The sequence below is a fragment of the Rhinopithecus roxellana genome, chromosome 15 (genome assembly GCF_007565055.1).
Source record: "Rhinopithecus roxellana isolate Shanxi Qingling chromosome 15, ASM756505v1, whole genome shotgun sequence".
Classification (NCBI taxonomy): domain Eukaryota; kingdom Metazoa; phylum Chordata; class Mammalia; order Primates; family Cercopithecidae; genus Rhinopithecus; species Rhinopithecus roxellana.
Window position 1 is genome coordinate 123,592,307 of NC_044563.1, and position 21,534 is coordinate 123,613,840.

Below are 21,534 nucleotides of genomic sequence, written 5' to 3' on the forward strand. Positions count from 1 at the left end.
CTGATTCCCAGACCTTTGTATGCCACCTTTTCTCTTTTTCTCTGAAAATTTTTGGCATCTCCTTTAACCCCTGTGTTTTGAAATTTTATGATGATAAGCTTTGCTGTGGAACTTTTCATTTATTTTACTGGGTACACAGCAACCATTTTCAATCAACAAATTCATGTCTTTGGGTTATACAGAAATTTATTCTATTATTGTTGATTCCTTTCTTTTCTTCTGTTTATCTTCTGGTATCTTTCATTTTCATACTAGAGCTCCTGGGCTGATCTTTTTTTTTTTTTTTTTTTTTTTTTTTTTTTTTGAGACGGAGTCTTGCTCTGCCGCCCAGGCTGGAGTGCAGTGGCCGGCTCTCAGCTCACTGCAAGCTCCGCCTCCCGGGTTTACGCCATTCTCCTGTCTCAGCCTCCCGAGTAGCTGGGACTACAGGCGCCCGCCTCGTCGCCCGGCTAGTTTTTTGTATTTTTTAGTAGAGACGGGGTTTCACCGTATTAGCCAGGATGGTCTCGATCTCCTGACCTCATGATCCGCCCGTCTCGGCCTCCCAAAGTGCTGGGATTACAGGCTTGAGCCACCGCGCTGGGCTGATCTTTCAACTTTGTTACCACTTCTCTTCTTGTCCATTTCTTTTATTCTACTTTTTGGGAAATTTCTTATGTCTACTAGCCTCTTCACTATTACTCATTTTTCCTTTGTACAACTTCTATTAGTCCAATATTTAATTGATCCTCTCGTTTCTTAATTCTTCTTCCTTATTGTTCATTTTAAAATCTAATTTCTTGAACATATGTTCCAAGTTTTACATATTTTTTAATCGTTTTCTCAATTTCTAAGAATTCTTTACTAATAATTTAACATTTAAGACTGTTTTCTGATCATTCATCTTAAAGCATCCTAAATCTTGCTTATGAATGCAAAAAAACATTTCATCTCTCAGGCTCTCTTACAGCACCTCTATTCTCTGCCTTGACTTATTTTCTGCCTAGATTTTTTTTACTATTTATTATTTTGGACTTTATTTTTCACTGTCTGGAACTGTCAGGATAAATGGGCTGGAGACTCACCTTCCAGTTTTCCCATTTTTATGGAGTCCTCAAGTTTAGGTCTGATATCATCTCTCCATTCCCCTTTAGGTCTAGTGTCCCACTAGCTCTGCCAAGCTGGCAGCGGAAAAAAAAAATGAGGAAAGATAGTCACGAGGCAAAGTGAGAATGGTCACTCTTTATCCCAACTTTCCAATAAACCTATCTATTCAGCCTTCCATTTCATTCTGCTCTGTCTGTCCTCACACTTTCTTGGTACCTGCTGCAGCCAATTACTGCAACTTTCTGGGGATCGGCTGAGTGCATTGGCTTATTCCTTATCAGTATCTCCTCTGTGTACAACTGGGCTTTCCTCCTTGCTGCTAGGTTACCAACTATTCCTTCATCTGCCCTTCATCCTCATATGCTGGTTTAGAGTAACAGATGCCCCTAGTTCTTATTCTCCTTGGTTTCTACTAAATTTTGTATTTGTTTTATTTTCAATTTTTCCAAGAAGCAAAGCAGAATTATCTTTTTTCCACTTTAAAACCATTATTATTCTCTACAAACATTTACATGATACTCTGATTCATAATTTTCCTTCCCTTCTCCTAAATCCTAAAATCAGAGTGTAAGTGACCACTGTGTTATTCCCAGGTGTGGTAGACCTTATCTGTACCATTTCCTTGTGCTTTGGCCAACTTATAAATGCTTTCATATACTTCTCTCTGTTTAGACTTTCTAGGACTACAGAAGCTGCTCTACCTGTGTAGACATGGCAGTCCCAATGGAAGAGGAAATTTTCAACCCCAAGAAGCATAGCATCCCCTCATGAATAATTCTTGGGAGCTGATGTATTAATACCCCAGCTCCCTCCCCAGCTTAGGTGGGATAATACTGAGATATGTGTTTCATACCTTTGCACATAGTTTTTCCATGAGATTAAGCTTCAGTTGTTCACAATGGTGGCTGTCTTCTTAAGACCTCCTTTTTGGGCAATCAAATCTAAAACAAATCAGTAGCATAAGTGCTCCTAAGAAAAAGATCTTTAAGAACTGAATAATTCAAGACTAGATGACAACCAGAACTCTGTGGCTGTTGACAAGTAGGGGTTTGGTGATGCTCCACATGTCAAAGCATCATATGACTAAGATTATCATCTGTGGTAAATTGAGATGGAGTAACAGTGGAAGGGAATACACTAGCCTGTGTAGTCCCTCTAGCAGGCCAGATACATGGTAATTTTAAGTACTCTGGGGTTGGAGTTGGTAGTTGCTCGTAAGTGCCACTGGGATGACTGAAGAAAAACATGCCAGACTGAAGTCACACCAGCTAACGTCACAATGGAAAGCCAAAAATTCCCTCTACCAGCAATAAGAAAGATATTCAACTTCTTCCCAGATTCTCAGCCTCTTGTTCCCAAGCCAACAATCAGTAAATGATCTGAAGATAGAGGTAGCATGCAGAAAGTCAGCTTGCTTTATCTCTGGGATGGGAACCTTTCCAATTCAGATTACATCAGAAACTCTCCAATGCCTTCACACAAATTATTTTCTTTAGTTTAGCAGACATTTTTGGTTGTTTTCAGTAAAATACTTGTCTGCCATGAGCTACTCCATCATAACTGTTTTTTGCTTTATTTAATTTTCTTTCTCTGTAAAAAACGATGATTTCACGTTTCAAGGAATTTTACTAAAAAATGTTGCAGGTCATTTGAAGTTGTGTGAGATATGAAACAATTTTTATTGTGAGAAATTGTCCCAGAATTATAGAATATTTATCATCTTTTGCCTACTAAATGCCAAGTATTCCCAACCATTATAGCGACCAACAGATTTCTCTACGAATTTCCAAATTCTCCTGAAGTGAGCAGTATCATTGCCATAAGAACCAGTGGTCTATGACAGCCATGATAGCTCCTTGTCAGCTGTTCTTTCAGGAACCTAGACAGAAGCCATAAGCTCATGCATTTCTCTAGCATAAGTTAATGGTCCAGAGGTAGGTTTATGACACGAATTGACCAAAATAGACTGTAAAAATGACTCCTGGGCTGGGTACAATGGTTCATGCCTTTAATCCCAGCACTATAGAAGGCTGATGCAGGCAGATCACTTTGTACCACGAGTTCGAGACCAGCCTGGCCAATATGCCAAAACCCTGTCTGTACTAAAAATACAAAAATTAGCCAGATGTATTGGTACATGTCTGTAATCTCAGCTGCTCAAGAGGTTAAGTCAGGAGAATCACTTGAAGCCAGGAAGGGGAGGTTGCAGTGAGCCGAGATCACACCACTGCTACACTCCAGCTTGGGCGACAGAGTGAGACTCCGTCAAAAAAATAAAAAAGGAAAAGAAAAGAAACAAAGACTCTTATTCCATCACTGTAGTATATTCCCTTCTCTTCTCTTCTCTCTCCCTCTCTCTCTCTCCAGTGAAGCATGTAACCTTACTGCACTACTAGCAATGGTACTATCTGATTACCACAATGAAATTATGCTTATGATGGCATTGAGTCTATGTATGGTAGACTAAAGGAGCAGAAAACAACTTGGGTGTTTGATGCCATCTCTGTTTTGCTGAATCAAGCAGCTTCAAAGCTCACTCTACTTCCGAACTTTTAGCTATGTAAGATAGTTGCATTATTGCTTAACATAGATTGAGAAAATGTTCTCTAACTTAACGTTTGAAAGTATCCAAACTAATACAAGCAGGGAAAGAAGCTCTGTCTTCTAAGGATCCAGGTCTGGCTCTAACTTACACAATTTACTCAGAAAAAGTCCCTACCTTCCTTCCATCTTTAGAAGGCAGTTTACCAATCACCTGTGAGGCTAATTGAGCATGCATCATTAGAAGTCTTATTCCACCTCACCCAAGTAACATAACAAATAATTACTTCCAACCACATACCACACTCTTCTGAGTTCTGAACATGCATTTGTGGTGTACCCCATCTCCTTGCACTTGTAGTAATATTTTAGTATCCCTATGATTTAGTAGAAGTAAGTTCTGCTGCAAGTGACAATGACTTCAATAAGATACTTTATTCCTTGTTTGCATAAGTCAAGTTTCTAAGACTGCTGTGGAAATTCCACTACAAAGCATCAGAGCTGAGCTCTATCTCATTTCTTGTTCTTCTATGCAACCCCTATGCCTAAATTTACTCTAAGGTCTAATATTGTTGCTGCAGCTTCAGCCATCACAACTTGAGAAGGAAAGAAGAATGAGGATGAGAAGTGCATGTCCCTTTCCTTTGAGACTATATTCTATGAATAGGTCAAAAGATCTAACATGAGGACTACAGCTAATCATAGTGTATTATATTCAGAATTTTTGCTAAATGAATAAATTATACCTGTTCTTGTCACAGGAGAGGAGAATTGGATGGGGGGGATGAGTAATGATGTAAGATAATGAGTGTGTCAATTTGTTTCACTATAGTAACTATATAGAGTTACTATATACACACACTCACACACACCTATAAAAATAACACTAGTTATATGCCTTAAATATACACAATAGAAGTTATCTAAAAAAAATACATTCTAGAAGTGGCACTGACAATTTGTGTTTATATCTCACTGGTCAGAATACAGCCACATGAAACACCTAACCACACGTGAAACTGAGAAATGCAGCTTCTGCTTTGAGTAGCCATATCCTACCTAAAATCCTACAATTCCACGACTGAAGAAGAAAGAACAAATGGGTATTGAAGGACAACAAGCCAAGTCTGACACGACCTAGAACGACCTCCACTCTCCCTGTGGCCACTTAGCCTGGCTAACTCCTACTCATTTTGGGTCTCAGTTTAGCTGTTACCTTTTACAGAAAGCCTTCCTGAATCCTTATCTCAAGCCTGGGTTAGGTGTCCTTCCTTTACGCTCCCACATCTCTGTTCCTCCTTCCCAAACAATCCACTAATCACTCCCTTCATACACACACACACACACACACACACACACACAGACACACACACGCACGCGCGCGCGTGAAGTGTTTTGCCTAAGTCATAAGACAGTAGGGAGAGGAATTGCCACATGAGCCAGGTGGTCTGATCTAGAGTCTAGACCATGCTTGAACCACTTCACTACGTTTACTTCTTAATATTTCCTCACTAATTTCTCTAAGGGCAGCAAGTTGCCAATCTCAATTACTATTGCATGCTCATTACATAGCTCAAAACCTAACACTGAGTAATTCCCAAAAAATACTGGTTAAGTGAAGAGGAAAACAGCAATATCTCTCACTGCAATCTGTGGCTGGCCTGTGTTCTCTCCAAAACCCAAGTAAATTATCCAGAACAAAAGGTGGCTATTCTCCGATTTATAACATGACCATCTGTTCCAGTCCCTCATTCTTTTCAATAGAAGAATGTAAAGAGGAAGGGGAAATCTCACATACAAAACAAAAACTTCAACTTGGTTTTGGTAGAACTAGAGCCTAAATCTTCTGGGTTCTTGTTTAAAGTCTCACATAGGTTCCTACATGAGAGGGGCATGTAGATGCCCCTCTAAGATGATCTAAGTCCCGGGGTAAGAATACCCGATTTAAACAGTCGTTCATAGGAAAACAAGGGGGAGAATCAGACACAAGTGAATTCAATCTCCAACATCCCTTTGATTTCTTCATTAATCTGGATTTAGAACTGCTAGTTTCAGTACAATGTCAAGATATAAAACAGGCCAGGCACGTTGGTTCACGCCTGTAATCCCAGCACTTTGGGAAGCCGAGGCAGGTGGATCACCTGAGATCAGGAGTCCGAGACCAGCCTGACCAACATGGTAAAACCCCATCTCTACTAAAAATACAAAAAAATTAGCCAGGCATGGTAGTGAGCACCTGTAATCCCAGCTACTCAGGCGGCTGAGGCAGGACAATTGCTTGAACCACGGAGGCAGAGGTTGCAGTGAGCTAAGATTGCACCACTGCACTCCAGCCTGGGCAACAAAGGCAAAACTCAGTTTCAAAAAAAAAAAAAAAAAGACATAAAATATTTATCAAATAAACCTTTCCAGAATGCAGTTATATGTTTTATACCTCTGCTTTCTCTGCTTTCCATATGCTGTACTCACGCACTATGTGCTGGAAAACCACAGTGCTTTTATATTTGTTGATGTTCTATATACTAAGAAACCGAGATTATACCCTGTCCTTGGGGGATAAGCATCAAGTTGCCTCATTCTCAACCCAGCTAAGATTTTATTGCTTTTTTTTTTTTTTTTTTTTTTTTTTTTTGAGACGGAGTCTTGCTCTGTCGCCCAGGCTGGAGTGCAGTGGCCGGATCTCAGCTCACTGCAAGCTCCGCCTCCCGGGTTTACGCCATTCTCCTGCCTCAGCCTCCCGAGTAGCTGGGACTACAGGCGCCCGCCACCTCACCCAGCTAGTTTTTTTTTTTTTTGTATTTTTTAGTAGAGACGGGGTTTCACCATGTTAGCCAGGATGGTCTCGATCTTCTGACCTCGTGATCCGCCCGTCTCGGCCTCCCAAAGCGCTGGGATTACAGGCTTGAGCCACCACGCCCGGCCAAGATTTTATTGCTTTTGATCAAAGATAACTGTGAAAATCACATCATTTATATGATCATTTTTAAAAATCTCAGCATTGTCCCAGATGTGTAAATGTGAATACATATTTGATGAGTTCCTACATTATTTAAAGCAATGAAGAAAAGCCCAAGTGTGATTTAACACTAGCTTCGAAGACATTCCATCATTATGCTGGAGATCTGACCTAAGGGCTAAGCATGATGGGAATATGGGAGTTTAAATTGAATCAGGGAGAATTTAAACCAGTTGAAAAACAAACTCTTCTGATTCATCACCACCTCCAAATCTCCCTTCTGTCCCCACTCCACATCTCCACTTCATAGCCCCACTCACATGTCTATGTTAATAGGTGAAGTTCAACACACATCTTGGATTTTGTTTTCCCGAAAGGTACATTTCATTGATCCATGTTCTCATCCAAACTATCAAAATATCAGTATAAAAATGTAAAAATATAATTTGTATACAAACACAGAGAGTGAACATTAATGAAGAGTTCCAAAAGAATGACAAAACTGATTCAAAGAGATTTGAAAAATGAAGATTTTTATAGTGGTCAGGGGGAAGAACTGCTGAAATAACACTGCTAAGTTAAATACAAAACGGGTTGAAATCCTTCAGAGCAATAAGGCCAGACTCTTGTGTTGAGTTCTCTACAGAAAAGAAAAAAAAATTCATCTAAAATTATCCTATCTTATCAGGTTTACAGAATTATTTAATCAAGTGTATGAAGTTTATTCCCCTAAAGAGTTAAAAGATTTTTAAGAAAGCCCATTAGATAATGTTCTTTGCATTATATTAAAACTTCAAATAATCATTTTCCTTAATTCTGTTAATACTCTTTAGCCAAAGTCCACCAGGAACACACCTAGAGTGGAACAAGCTGGGTTTATTACTCATGACAGCAAGGAAGAACACTCACCAGGGGGAAATGTTGGATGTTTCAGTTAGAGAATATGAGAATGAATATATTATAGAATTTGGATTTTGAATTTTGTTTGAACGATTTGGGGTGGGGGGTTTAAGAGAGCCAGAGTTTGCCCTAGATTGGGTGCGGTTAGAAAAGAAAGGCAGGCCGGGCGCAGTGGCTCACACCTGTAATCCCAACACATTGGGAGTCCAAAGTGGGTGGATCACCTGAGGTCAGGGGTTCCAGACCAGCCTGGCCAACATGGTGAAACCCTGTGTCTCAAAAAAAAAAAAAAAAAAAAATTAGCCCAGTATGGTGGCAGACACCTGCAATCCCAGCTACTCGGGAGGCTGCAGCACGAGAATAACTTGAACCTGGGAGGCAGCGATTGCAGTGAGCCGAGATCATGCCATTGCACTCCAACCTGAGCAACAGAGTGAGACTCTGTTTCAAAAATAAATAAATAATAAAAGAGAGGCAATTCTATTATTGGGTAAATCAACAAGTCTTATCTATAGGGAGGTGCACTAGAACAAGGATAAAGTTGTGATCGACAAAGAAGCAGGAGTCACTCATTGTGACTGAAAAAGGAGTATTCAGTATTTTATGAATGACACTATGACCTTGTTTTTGTCTGTGCTTTTAAAAATATGGTCTTGTTTTCTCTCATTTTATCAGAGTAACCTTGATCTCATTTATCTCTGAGTAACCTTGTCTGAGGTTGATATTCTGTGAGATTGTTTATATCTCATAGAAGAATAACATGGCCTAACTGTGAAGGGTGAGCCAGCTTATCACTATCATGGGCTGCTTTTTTCCCCTCATGTCTAACTTTTGGATAATTTTTCTTAGCACAATAAATGCATAAATAAATAAACAACCTGCCAGAATAAATTTGATTTACAAAAATAAAATGGAATGACAGGAATTATGAAGCAAAGTTCAAACCTGCTCATATTTCATCATCATCATCATCATCAAGAATAATTGCCTTCTCAATCCTACCACTTCAAGGAAAATGTCCCCTGACGACAGCAAGAACAGCAAGCACAGTGAAGATTGGGCTGTGATCTCGCCAAAACATGTTGCTAAAAAATCTTTGCTAAAAGCTTCAGCCAACTGATACAGAATTCTCTCATCTTTCAGAAAGGACGTCCCTTTTTAAGTAGCAATACTGATAGCTAAACAACATGGGTCAGTGACACTCTAAGTTTATTACAAGGGACATATTCAGTGCCCAGGAAGTCCTAATCAATGAGTCTTAATGCTTCTCTCTTATTTACCAGCTACGTGGCACCCTGATGAGAGTGTTCACTATTCAGACCCTTCCCAGACTCCTCCCCACTTCTCCCTCCAGATGGAGTACCCTGCACCTTCTGTTGCTCACCCCCTGACTGCAGCTTACTTCATTCATATATGGCTTTCTCAGGATCATGTCGTTAACACCAGGAGGGCAACTGGGAACTGATTATGCACAGTATAATTTTTGTCATCTTCTCTGAGACTTTTGTGTCATTTGGCTGGCTTCCAACTATGTGCTTGACTTATGGCACCAATCCAATTTCGTTTCTGTTAGTCAACTATACAAATTCTTCCTTGTCTTGCTCAGACTTTTAAGAACTCACTGAGAGTTTGAAGAACCAGGATTGTATAGATAATACAAAACAATCAGAATTCAAACTCATCTTCTGACTCACAAACCACATTTTCTTTACCTTTATAGGAAAGCTTGCTTGATTTTTTTTTAAAGGAACGTCATTACTTTTCTCCCTTTCAAACAATACTTTATAGCAAAACTAAAAAGAAAATGTTTTTTAAAATAGTGGTTAGAAAGTGTGTGACATTCTCCAGAAGTGGATGGCTAATGGAAGATAAAAATGAAGTTAAGCGTAAGGTGAATCACACATTTGGCTTCCATTACTTCCATAAGTAATTCTCATCCTCCCAGAAATGCCAAATTTAGAGCATCTTGTGAACTGTGATCCAGTTGGGCATCCTTTGTGCTCCTCAGACAGCAGGAGACAGAGCAAAAAAAGGAAGTGTCATGAGGGATCTGGGGAAGCACTTCCAAGTGTGCACTGAGATTGAAAATAAATAGCTTTCTTAGCCATGACGTGCTCTCTTTTTTGCTGAATGTATTTTCCCTTGAGTTGCATGCTACCTTTTGTGAAAGGAAAATATATCTTGGGGCCCCTAAATCACTAAGCTAAAGGGAAAAGTCAAGCTGGGAACTGTTTAGGGCAAACCTACCTCCCATTCAAAGTCTCACCCCTCTGCTCACTGAGACAAATGCATATCTGATTGCCTCATTTGGAGAGGTGAATCAGAAACTCAAAAGAACGCAACCATTTGTCTTTTCTCTACCTGTGACCTGGAAGCCCCCTCACCCCTTCAAGTTCTCCAGCCTTCGCCTCCGTTGTCCCACCTTTCCAGACAGAACCAATGTACATCTTACATACGTTGATGTCGCATGTCTCCCTGAAATGTATAAAACCAAGCTGTGTCCCAACCACCTTGGGCCCATGTCATCAGGACCTCCTGAGGCTGTGTCACAGGTGCGTCCTCAACCTTAGCAAAATAAACTTTCTAAATTAACTGGGACCTGTCTCACATTTTCAGGGTTCACAGTTTCATACATTCTTCTTGTCACGAAAGCTCAGAGTTTGAGGGGCCCAACATCTCCCATCACTTTAGCTGCTGTGTAGCCATCCAGCCCCAGTGTTCCATGACAGACTCTGGAATTAGATTAGCCATGGTAATGGCTAAGAGGGTACTTTTGTGGAGACCCAGCAAAAAACTTATTTCAAAGTAAGGGTGGGAGATTATGTTTTCCAAAGAAGACAATATCAACAGGCAGCAGGTAGCAGGTGGTCAAGAAAAAAAAAAAAAGAGACCATACACACACACACACACACATACACAAATACACACAGGTCTACATATCCCACGTAAGATACTCTTCTTACACTGTGACACTGACACTTGAAGGCAGGGTCTATATGTGTCCCCCCACCCCACCTTGAATCTGGGCTGACTTCTGTGGTTGCCTTGACCCACAAAATGTGGCAGACGTGCTGCTGCATGACTTTTCAGGCTAGGTCATAAAAAGCAATATGGCTTCCACCTGGCACTCTTGCTCTTGCTCTTTCAGTGCTTGCTTTCCCTTGTGGTCCAGTCACCATGTTTTAAGGAAATGCTGGCCACACAGAATAGCCACGCATGGGTGTTCCAGCTGATAGATCCGCGAAGGCCCCATCAACTGCCAGACAGGTGAGTGCTTGAGATTCCAAATGATTCTAGCCTCCTATCTTCAAGTATTTCAGTCAAGGCCCTATATGTTGTGAGCCAGAGGCAAGCCATCTCTATTATGCCCTATCTGAATTCCTTACCCACGGAAATTATGAGAGGTGATGAACAACTTATTTTAACTCATCAAGGTATGAGATGATTCGTCATACAGCAATAGCAAATATGGACGGATTTAGCAATTGAGACCTCTGAAAAACAGAGACATGGTAATCTTGAAACATGACTCTAGATATATATACTTCTGTCCCCTCTTTCCACTGCTTCCTCACACATGAGTGGACTTGCAGAGATTCCTATCACATAACTTTTTCAAGTTAATTATGGAAGCACTAGCATAAAGTTGAAAATCACCATTGCACTTGTTATAACCAGAATCTCAAGAAATACACTCACTCCTACATGACTAGTGTACATATGCTGTCTAACTTACATGGTTATCATATTATGCTCTTGAATTCATCCATTGTACAGTGGAAAATACTGAAAATATAAATATTTCTATCTCTGAGGTACACAAGAAAAAAGTTTGATTTGAGATTCAGTGAACTAAACTAATCTCCTGGGTCCCTTAAAAATTTGTTTTGGTATCACCAATTTATTTTTCTCCCCACAGGGAGCTCAGTAAGCTGCTTACTTGAGAGTATCCAAGGGGACCTCTGCTCCAAAGTAAGCAATTATCAGACATTATTCATAAAATGTCTCATTTAATACCTGCATAAACTCTCCAATATGGCGAAACTCCATCTCTATTAAAAATATAAAAATTAGCTGGGTGTGGTGGTGGGCACCCGTAATCTCAGCTACTAGGGAGGCTGAGGCAGGAGAATCGCTTGAACCCAGGAGGTGAGATTGAGATCGCACCATTGCACTCCAGCCTGGGCAAGAGAGCAAGACTCTGTCCCGAAAAAAAAAAAAAAAAAAAAAAAGCCTGGCACAGTGGCTCATGCCTGTAATCCCCAAACTTTGGGAGGTCAAGGCAGGTGGATCACTTGAGGTCAGGAGTTTGAGACCAGCCTGGCCAACATGGTGAAACATTGCCTCTATTAAAAAATAAAAATAAATAAACCCTAGGCAGTTAATCTACAGTCCCATTTTACAGATGAGAAAACTGAAGCACAGAAAAGTAGGATAGAGGCTCTTCCTAAACACATTTAACTTTTATAAATTCAACCATGCACATTCAGTCAAAATATAAAACAGGATACTTATTTTTAACAGTGCCCATGGCGCTAGCCATTTCACTCAATAAGCACTTGCTTCAGATGTCCTGTGAAAAGACTTCACCTTAAAGTGTGTGTGGCCACATGGGTATACTTGAGTATGTACTGAAAGAATGTAAAGATTTCAACACTGCACTCCAGCCTGGGTGACAGAGCGAGACCCTGTCTTAACAACAACAATAAAAGTGTGAAGAGCTTTCAGAGGTTCACAGGAGATTTTGCCTGTACACACTAACTTAAGAAGCTGACCCTCATCACTATCAGCCCCCCACCTGGCAGTAATCTCTCCAAAGTCATAAAACTAGCAGGTGGTGCAGCAGAAGTTCAAAGTCAAGTCTATCTGACTCAGAATCACGTTTAATCCTCTCTGCTATCTATAGTTTTTCTACAAATCCACCATGTTTACTAGACAGATTTGCATGCCTGCATGCTTGGGGAAATCTCATCTATATACATTATCATCAGGGTCACAACAACCAAGAGGAATGGAGTCCATGTACAGTGCTGGTGGGGAGCACTGGCTCTGGACCCAGCTGCTTGGGCTTTAACCCCAGCTCTGCAACTTACCTGCTGTGTGAATGTTTTCGTTAGCTATTGTTGTATAACAAACAACCCTAAAAGTCTGTGATTTAAAGCAATCATTTACTATTAGCTCTCGTGGTTCTGCAGACAGAGTGGGTTTAGCTGGATGGTTCTGGAGTCTCTTGTGCAGTTGCAGTCAGGATTTAACTGGTGCTACAGTCATTTAAGGCTCAACTGGGCTTATGACATCACTTGTGCCATATTTCTTTGGTCAAAGTGAGTCACAGGGCCAGCAGAGATTCCAGAAAGACTCAACTTTGGAGATAAGCTACCATAGCAACCTTGGGCAATTCATTTAAATTGTGCTTCATATTTTTCTTCCAAAACAATGAAGGTGATAAAGGAACCTACTTGATAAGATGGTTATAAGAATTAAATGAGGTAGTACATGTAATCTGGTAAGAAGATAACCTGGCACATAACAGGTGCTCAATGCAACTTACTACTATTATTCTCTCTGAGGCATACCATGCTAGATACTGGGGCACTATTGCTCTATACTCCCTGAATGCCTTAATCACACTATACTGCTTCTAGAGACCATCACTAGGACCATGATTATTCTTGAAGACAGCCTCACAAGGGCTTCCTGGGGACTCTTTGTTATGCTCCATAAGGCTCATTTCCACCTTGAACACATGCAGAAGTACTCTCATTTGTTGTCAACACAGATTCCAATGATTGATGATGCCTCAAAGCCAGTCACACTCAACAGGCTCTCAGGCAAAAAGATCAAGGAGTGTACTCACTAACCCTCTTCAAAATTTTTAATCAGTTTATCAGTAAACTGTCTCCCATCCACTCCAGGACCTGAGCCAAGGATTTCTGCTCTTCCAGGGGTCAGCTTCAAAGACGCAGGGGCAAGAAGAGAATTCGTGGTTCCCAGTACTCTTGACACCAGGCTTAAAAACTTTCTATACAACAGGCCAGTTGACTAAGGTTCCTTTTGAAAAAAATAAGAGAAGTTACTCCAGGCTTTGCTCAACTGAAAGGCTGCATGGTTCTCAGGAAATCCTTGGCATGGACAATCCACAGCCACGTTCTCGATCACAGCACAAAGATTTTTCCCAGGATCTTGCCACATGGAGCTGCTGCATCAAAGCCTAAACATGGCTATTAGGGAGATCAGACCCACATGGTAGAAATATGGAAGCATCATTTAATGCAGGCTTACCTATTTGCCTTTTGGGCTTCTTCAGAATTCTCAGGAAGTAGCTGGGCATTGCTGTTCATTCTAAACAGAGTCACCAGTTTATCTACTTAAGTTCTCAACAGATCGTTGGCAAAGCTGGCCTTTTAGTGAGTAGTACAGACTAATACTTTTGTGGTGGAAGTTGAGACACATCAGAGTAAAACTTCTGCTCAAAACTGCTTCACTTCTACTTGCCATACTTCATGAAACATCACCAAATGTTTTTTGTTAATTGTTGTGACCATGTCCTCTTGAAAAAGAAAAATTTCCTAGATTTAGTTACTTCCTTGTGGAAATATATTAGTCATAGCTCTGGCTAATATTTAAGGGGGAAAAAACAAAGGAGAGAAAGGAGGAAGATATATGTGTTGACTACTATGAGCAAACAGTAGGCAAGGCAAGAGTAGAACTAGACTCAAGAGAAAACCAGAAGGAAGCAGGGACTTGATATCTGTAGGACTCTCTACCTCTCAGATGTGTCTGCTTTTTCTTTTCATCTTGAGAAAAATCTCTACAATTGGAGACGTGTACACTAGCAACTATAGGTTTGTATTCTTCTACACTTGAAAATCAGAGACAAGAGAGAAAATTGTGCCCCTAAGGGTTCAAAAAATACATATCCTAGGGGAGAACTATGATTGGCCAGTCTTTTTCTTTTTTTTTTTTTTTTTTTTTTTGAGGCGGAGTCTCGCTCTGTCGCCCGGACTGGAGTGCAGTGGCCGGATCTCAGCTCACTGCAAGCTCTGCCTCCCGGGTTTACGCCATTCTCCTGCCTCAGCCCCCCGAGTAGCTGGGACTACAGGCGCCCGCCACCTCGCCCGGCTAGTTTTTATATTTTTAGTAGAGACGGGGTTTCACCGTGTTAGCCAGGATGGTCTCGATCTCCTGACCTCGTGATCCGACCGTCTTGGCCTCCCAAAGTGCTGGGATTACAGGCTTGAGCCACCGCGCCCGGCCGATTGGCCAGTCTTGATTAGGTGGTATTTATCTATGAACCTATCACTGTGGCCAGGAAGCAGAGTCATAAAATAAAAACTCCCATCTATTTCCTGTAACAGGAGATACAAAAGCGATTGGTTAAAGGGAAAACAGTAAGATTCCCAAAAGAAGGAAGAGATTCTGGGTGCTCATACACACAAAAAAACTTATTAATAGCAACAACAGGTATTGTCAGCCTACAACACTTTAAAGTATATTATTTTATCAAATCAATTTTCTAGGTGAGACTAGTGGACTGAGGAAAAAGAATTCCCATTCCTACCATTGCTGGTAGGAATGGGAATTGAAAAAATAAAGAAGAGGGGTCATTTTGATCGGGACTTGTATATATTTACAACTATATTTACAATTAATTGTATTTTGTGTCGCTGTTTCATATAAATACATTTGCAAATATACATGTGACATAATTTCGCCTAGAAAATATATTTACTGCAGCCATGGCCTCTAAGAAGACAAAAATTAGATAAGGGGGCAGCAACTCTCTGTATAAAGGATGCTAGGAGTGGTATAAGTGTGGGGTGGGGTAGTAGTGCAAGAAAAAGAGTAAGAAAGGCAAAGTGAGAGACTTCAAAAAATAAACTTTACAGCCCTCAGAGTTTTGCCTTCAACCAAGTCTTTGGTTTAGATTTTTGGATCTGCCTGCTTTCCTCATTCAGTAGCTTCAGTTTTTCTCCAAGATAAACAATCTAGGCACATTCTGCCATGCTTCAGACGGAATCACGACATCTATGATGTGCCTGGTTTGCAAATCTAGTGCTACCTCCTTCCATTTCCAGCCTAAAAATAGTGGACAACTCCAGTAGGTCTCTGATGCAAATCCAAGTACCTATAAGAATTGCATGCCTGATGCAGAAAAGTTTCATTGAATGAGAAGAATCAGGACTAAAAAGAATCACATTTACTGGCTATATTTTGTCAAATGAGATTTCAAACTTTCTTTTTTGTTTGTTTGTTTGTTTTTATTGATACATAATTATTGTACATTTTTATGGGGTACATGCATTGACACATGCATGCAATGTGTAATGACCAAATCAGGGTAACTGAGATATCCATCACCTCAAACATTTATCATTTCTTTGTGTTGAGAAGATTCCAAATCAAAGCTAATTCTTTGGTGCCTTCATTGAGAACAGCTACTCAGCTATTTTCCCTTCTACCTTCTCAGATATATTGTGTCCAGACCTTGTCCTTATTTATATACCATTTCCTCCTTACACACACACACACACACACACACATACACAAACACACACAAACACGATTCTCTGTCCTTATTCCACCTTCAATCTTGTATTTCCAACTTTCTTTAAAATTTCTTAAAATTCTTAACCGCCTACAATGAGGTAAGACCACGTAAACCTTACTACTTGACTTTAGAACCAAGAGTTAAAATAATGTTATTTGTTCTTTGCAGAGAGCATTGATATTCACCTGTACAATTGTTGTATCAAAGGAGAAGCTCCAAGATAATTCGACTCTCTTCCCCTGTGAAATGGGAGTAATCGTAGTCATTTGTAGTCATAGCGACAGGTGCAATGGTTCTGGGTCTGCAACACAGGAAAAGATCACTAAATAATGGTAATATCCACCTCACTCCTGTCAAAGAATGAACTTCAATATTGGGGCTTTCTCAAAATCTCTCCCAACTCTGTAGAAATCACAGTGTCTAAATGGTCAGGTCAAAATGGCCAAATCAAAATCTCCCCCTCTTAATTCATTACCTTCTATCTCGCAGGAAGTTTTCCTCTTCCTCTATTTAAAGGTAATACTGTGCCTTAGACACAGCTCCTTCACCCCCTCAGTATTCTTCTCCCCACCTTCTCACTTCCTTCTAATCTTTTTCCCACCCACATCCTCGTTTCTTCTCCCTTTAGCCTCTCCCTCTGCAGGCACCTCCCTCTCATTTTTCCAAAACGCACACTTGGGTCTCCAACTGGTCTCCCTTGAAGAGGAAGTTGTATCTTACTGCGCAGAGAAACTGCCTCCTGTTTAGTAGGGTCAACACTTAAGGGGGAAGTGGGGGTGAGTTTTGTGAGGGTCGTGGTTAGTTGGGGAAGGAGTTGAAGGAGAGGAGAGGGAAAGGAGCGAGACCAAGAGAGTGTGGGAGCACAAGTGGCTGAGAGTGTGGGAGCATGTGTTCTGAGGACTCAGTAAAAAGCATTCTGTTTACCCAGTCCTCAGAACACAAACTTAGCACAAGTTAAATCTTGCTGAGCACAGTGCTGACACAGACCATGTTAGACATGGGAGGAGGACCATACAGGTGAGAAGAGTATAGAAGAACACACAGGGAAATTGACAGGCTGCAGGATGCAAAAATATTACTGAAATTCAATAGAGGAAAAAAACTTGGTTATAACAAATATGACCCTGTGTAACTATAGACTTTCCAGGTTGATACCAGCAGAAGTACAGGTACAAAAAAATAGTTGTGGTCAAGTCAGGGAGACGGTGCTAGGTTTCTGGGCTCTCGTAATGAAGAGATTTTTCCACATTTTTTGGTGAAAAAAACAAGAAACGTGATATTACCAAAAGGTCGCCTTCTTTCCACTGTCTAACAGGTGAAATTAAGTTGATAGCTTTTTAAATTAAATTATATTTTCTCAATGAATGGCAACTACCAACAGGCTGTCTTTTATGATCGATCTTCATTGGCTACTCGTCCTTAGTGCTGTAGTTTTTAGTTTGTCTTCTCCCAAGTTCCCCTGTCAAATGGCTAATGACCATAAACAAGCACATAAGAAAAGAGGAGCACTGCTTTTGTATTACTAAGAATTATTTTCTAATTCAGATTATGAACCCTCTTCCTTCTTTTATTTCTGTAATAGTCTGACTTGTTTAGATTTTCTTGAGGAAAAGTGAATACAACAAAAACATCTGGAAAAAAATTTCTTCCTACATTATGTTTCTAAATCCCATCAAAAGTGTTTTCTCTCTTTCCAAAGCCTCAGAATAAAAGAAAAGCCTATTCTGCCTTAGCCTTGTCATTCACTCTGAACGAGCAGCCTGATCTAGTTCTCCCATTTAGTTTCACAAAGTTCTATCTGTACCTGCAAGAAAAAAACACACAAGACCAAAACCCATTTACCAGTCACTCAACATCAGACATATATACACAGACAGATTTTAAAATGAACAACTTAGGGAGTATGAATTGAATTTTAGTATAATCATGGATTCAGATTTGCAAGAATATGACTTACTTTTCTCATAATTGAACTTTGTTAGTTTCCAAGCTCCCACTTTCACCAATGGGAAGAAAATCAAATCTTGTAATTCAAAGTAAATTCAATCATCCTGCTTTAAAACTCAAAATGGTTCTTTCTGGCTTAAATATTCAGTTAATTTTCAGGAGGCTGAGGTGGGAGAATCGCTTGAACTCTGGAGGCAGAGGGTGCAGTGAGCCCAGATCACACCACTGCACTCCAGCCTGGGAAACAAGAGCGAAACCCCGTCTCAAAAAAAAAAAAAAAAAATTCAGTTAATTTAAGATTTCCAAACTCCTCTTAATTTTACCTTCTCTTTCCCAGTGATTGAAGTAAAGTATGTGAGGTAGCAAGGGATTTTGTATGATCCTGGCAACATGGGAAAGGCGCCTGTGGCAAGGTGAACTCTGTGCTGGCCTCTGTTCAGCTGGCCCTGGTTTACAGCAGCTGTTTCCACTGCACCTGCCACCCATTGTCTGCAGTCCTCCCTACAAAAACCTCACAGGTTTCTCTGTGCCCATCCCATTCCCACTATGAGTTTTATCTCTCTCTGTCTCTCTCTCTCTCCACCCACTATGTTTTCTCTCTCTCTCTCTCTCTCCACCATGAGTTTTTCTCTCTCTCTCTCTCTCTCTGCTTCTCCTGTACTCCCTCACTTCCCCCCACCCCCAACACTCATTTGCCCTTCTCAGCCTAGCTCTTCACTCACGCCACCTGGCACTATGAAACATAATCAAGGCTCAGACTGAGCGCACTGGCTCACGCCTATAATCTCAGTACTTTGGGAGGCCGAGGCGGGCAGATCACTTGACGTCAGGAGTTCCAGACCAGCCTGGCCAACATGGTGAAACCCAGTCTCTACTAAAAATACAAAAAAAAAAAAATTAGCTGGGTGTGGTGGTGTGCACCTGTAGTCCCAGCTACTCAGGAGGCTGAGTCAGGAGAACCACTTGAACCTGGGAGGCGGAGGTGGCAGTCAGCCGAGATCGCACCACTGCACTCCAGCCTAGGCAGCAAAGCGAGACTGTCTCAAACAAACAAACAAACAAAGGAAGCATCATTAAGACTCAAGGTGAAGTGGGTAGTGGTGCTAGTTTTCTCTCTGCTAGTCCTGACTGGTCACCATTTCTACTTAACTATGGCAACACTACCACCATAGTAAATAGCTCATAGTAAATAGCGTATGGTATTCATGAGTTATACATTTCTAAAATAGGCAAGGGTTAGGGATGTTACTAGGAAAATTAGGGATCTCCTGTTGCCCTATGTTCTCACCAGGGTTCTGAACATTAGAGAGCACACACAAAATCTGGCAGTTAAATGCAATTCAGAGCACTGACAGCATTAATTGGCCAGGTAAGTGCTTGAGAACCTCATAGGATAGGATTGGCCTGGCCTGGAAAATGCAGCATGAATATGAGAACTAATTATTCTATTTTCTAAATTTCTGAAGCCGTAGCTGAAAGATACTTCTGGAGAGAACTTGGCTGCAAATAAAACTCAGTCTACCTCCACATTCACCTGCACAAACTTAGTTGATACCCAAATAAGGAAAAAGGAGGATTGACAGATGGACTCATATAATGTTTTTCAGTACCCTTCCTCTATGCCCCAGTAAAAATGGTCTCCAAGGAATACCCCAAAACTGCACAACTGTGTTAGTTACTCTTCCTGCCTTTATGAGGGATATGTAAGTAACTAAACAGGGAAATATTCAGTCTAACATAATCCTCTCATAAAAAGGAGAGTAAAGGTCTCCCACTCATCTTGGGACTATACTCTTGTACAGTTGACTACAAGAAAATAAACAGTAGCTTTTAGAAGTACATTATTAACCTGAATAAAAAATTTCCTTCACCTTTGATCTTGTGTACAAGCTGAACTTCACTGGAGTTTGACCCCGGAGACAGTGGAGGGATCTGTGTGAAGGACAGTGTTTGCTGTTCCTTCACCCCACTTCCCCAACAAAGCTGAGGGTTTTTCTTTGGCCCACTGCTCTTCTCTCTCCTTAAACTTCTCATACTCTTGGATTACCACTTTTAAGCTGATAACTCCCAAATCTGTATCTCCAACTATAACCAGCTGTATTAGGGTTCTCTAGAGGGAGATATATATATATTATATGAGATATATATATAAAATGAGATATATATATATTCTATGATAAGCGCGCACACACACACACACATATATTAAAGCGGAATTTATTAGGTATTAACTCATACAATCACAAGGTCCCACCATAGGCCGTCTGCAGGCTAAGGAGCAAGGAGAGGCTGTCCGAGTTCCAAAACTAAAGAACTTGGAGTTTGATGTTTGAGGGCAGGAAGCATCCAGCACAGGAGAAGGATGTAGGCTGGGAGGCTAGGCCAGTCTCTCTTTTCACATTTTCTACCTGTTTATATTCCAGCCGAACTGGCAGCTGATTAGACTGTGCCCACCAGATTAAGGGTGGGTCTGCCTTTCCCAGCCCACTGATTCAAATGTTAATCTCCTTTGGAAACACTCTCACAGACACACCCAAGATCAATACTTTGTATCCCTCAATCCAATCAAGTTGACACTCAGTATTAGCCATCATGACTGCACCCCCTGTCAACTTGAACCCATACACATCTCCTGAGATCATACATAACCTGCAAATAAAGACAATAATAAGGTCATAATTATGCCTAACATAATACAGCCATCCTTTGTACAACCAGAAATGCACCAATCCTCAACCCCAATACTATTACATAAAGTTAACAATACTTAAATGCTGATGCAAAGTCAATAAATCTTATGTCACATGATAAAGGAGAAAGGAAATAAAATGAAGATATTTCTTTAGCACAAGCGTATACATGCACAAACATGTTTTTAACAAAAGGAGGAGGAAATACTCATGACAATTACAGTCCTCATTTCTGCAACTGGTCACGTGGTCGTGGCTGGTATTGATGACTACTTTCTTCTACTACCCATTTTGTATTCCTTTTACCTTCAGCAAGCATCTCAGCAGGTCATGTTTCTTTCCTGATGGAGTGGCCCAAACCTTCATTCCTGAAGGGTCTGGGTCATCTGTAGTCCTGCCTGGATTGGGCTGTTGTAGTTTTCCACTGACCTTAATCACAGGCCATGCTAATACTGACATATGCCCTAATGAATCTCTTGTATTCCATGCATACTCTTCCTTACTCCATTGTGGACTGATCCTCCTCTGCTGAGGTCACCCGTTGGTGAACACTCACATGGGATACAAATATCTTCACAGTTTTTGACCATTCACAAAGGTCCATCCACATACCTCTTCCCCAAATTTTTCACAAATTTGCCGATCATGCTTCTTCCAAGTCCTCTTTCCCTTTCTGCTGGGTCATATGGCTCAGTTAGCAGAGCAGCTTGCACAGCAGCCTGGACCTGTTGCAGAGCCTTCTCCTGTTCCAGACCACAATCAAAACTGGCAGCCTTTCAGGTCACTCGATAAATGGGCAGGAATAACATACCCAAGTGAGGAATGTGTTACCCCCAAAATCCAAATAGGCCCACTAGGTGTTG

The 21,534-nt window shown here is 40.8% G+C and overlaps 1 long non-coding RNA gene across 1 annotated transcript; it reads right to left on the reverse strand.

Moving 5' to 3' along the window:
- Nucleotides 1-967: 967 nt before the first annotated feature.
- LOC115893572 lies at nucleotides 968-16,571 on the reverse strand. The gene is made up of 3 exons (XR_004053603.1): nucleotides 16,220-16,571; nucleotides 1,940-2,027; nucleotides 968-1,160 (listed from the first exon to the last, which is right to left on the reverse strand). It is a non-coding gene; the product is annotated as an uncharacterized LOC115893572 (long non-coding RNA).
- Between the last annotated feature and the right edge of the window lie 4,963 nt (nucleotides 16,572-21,534).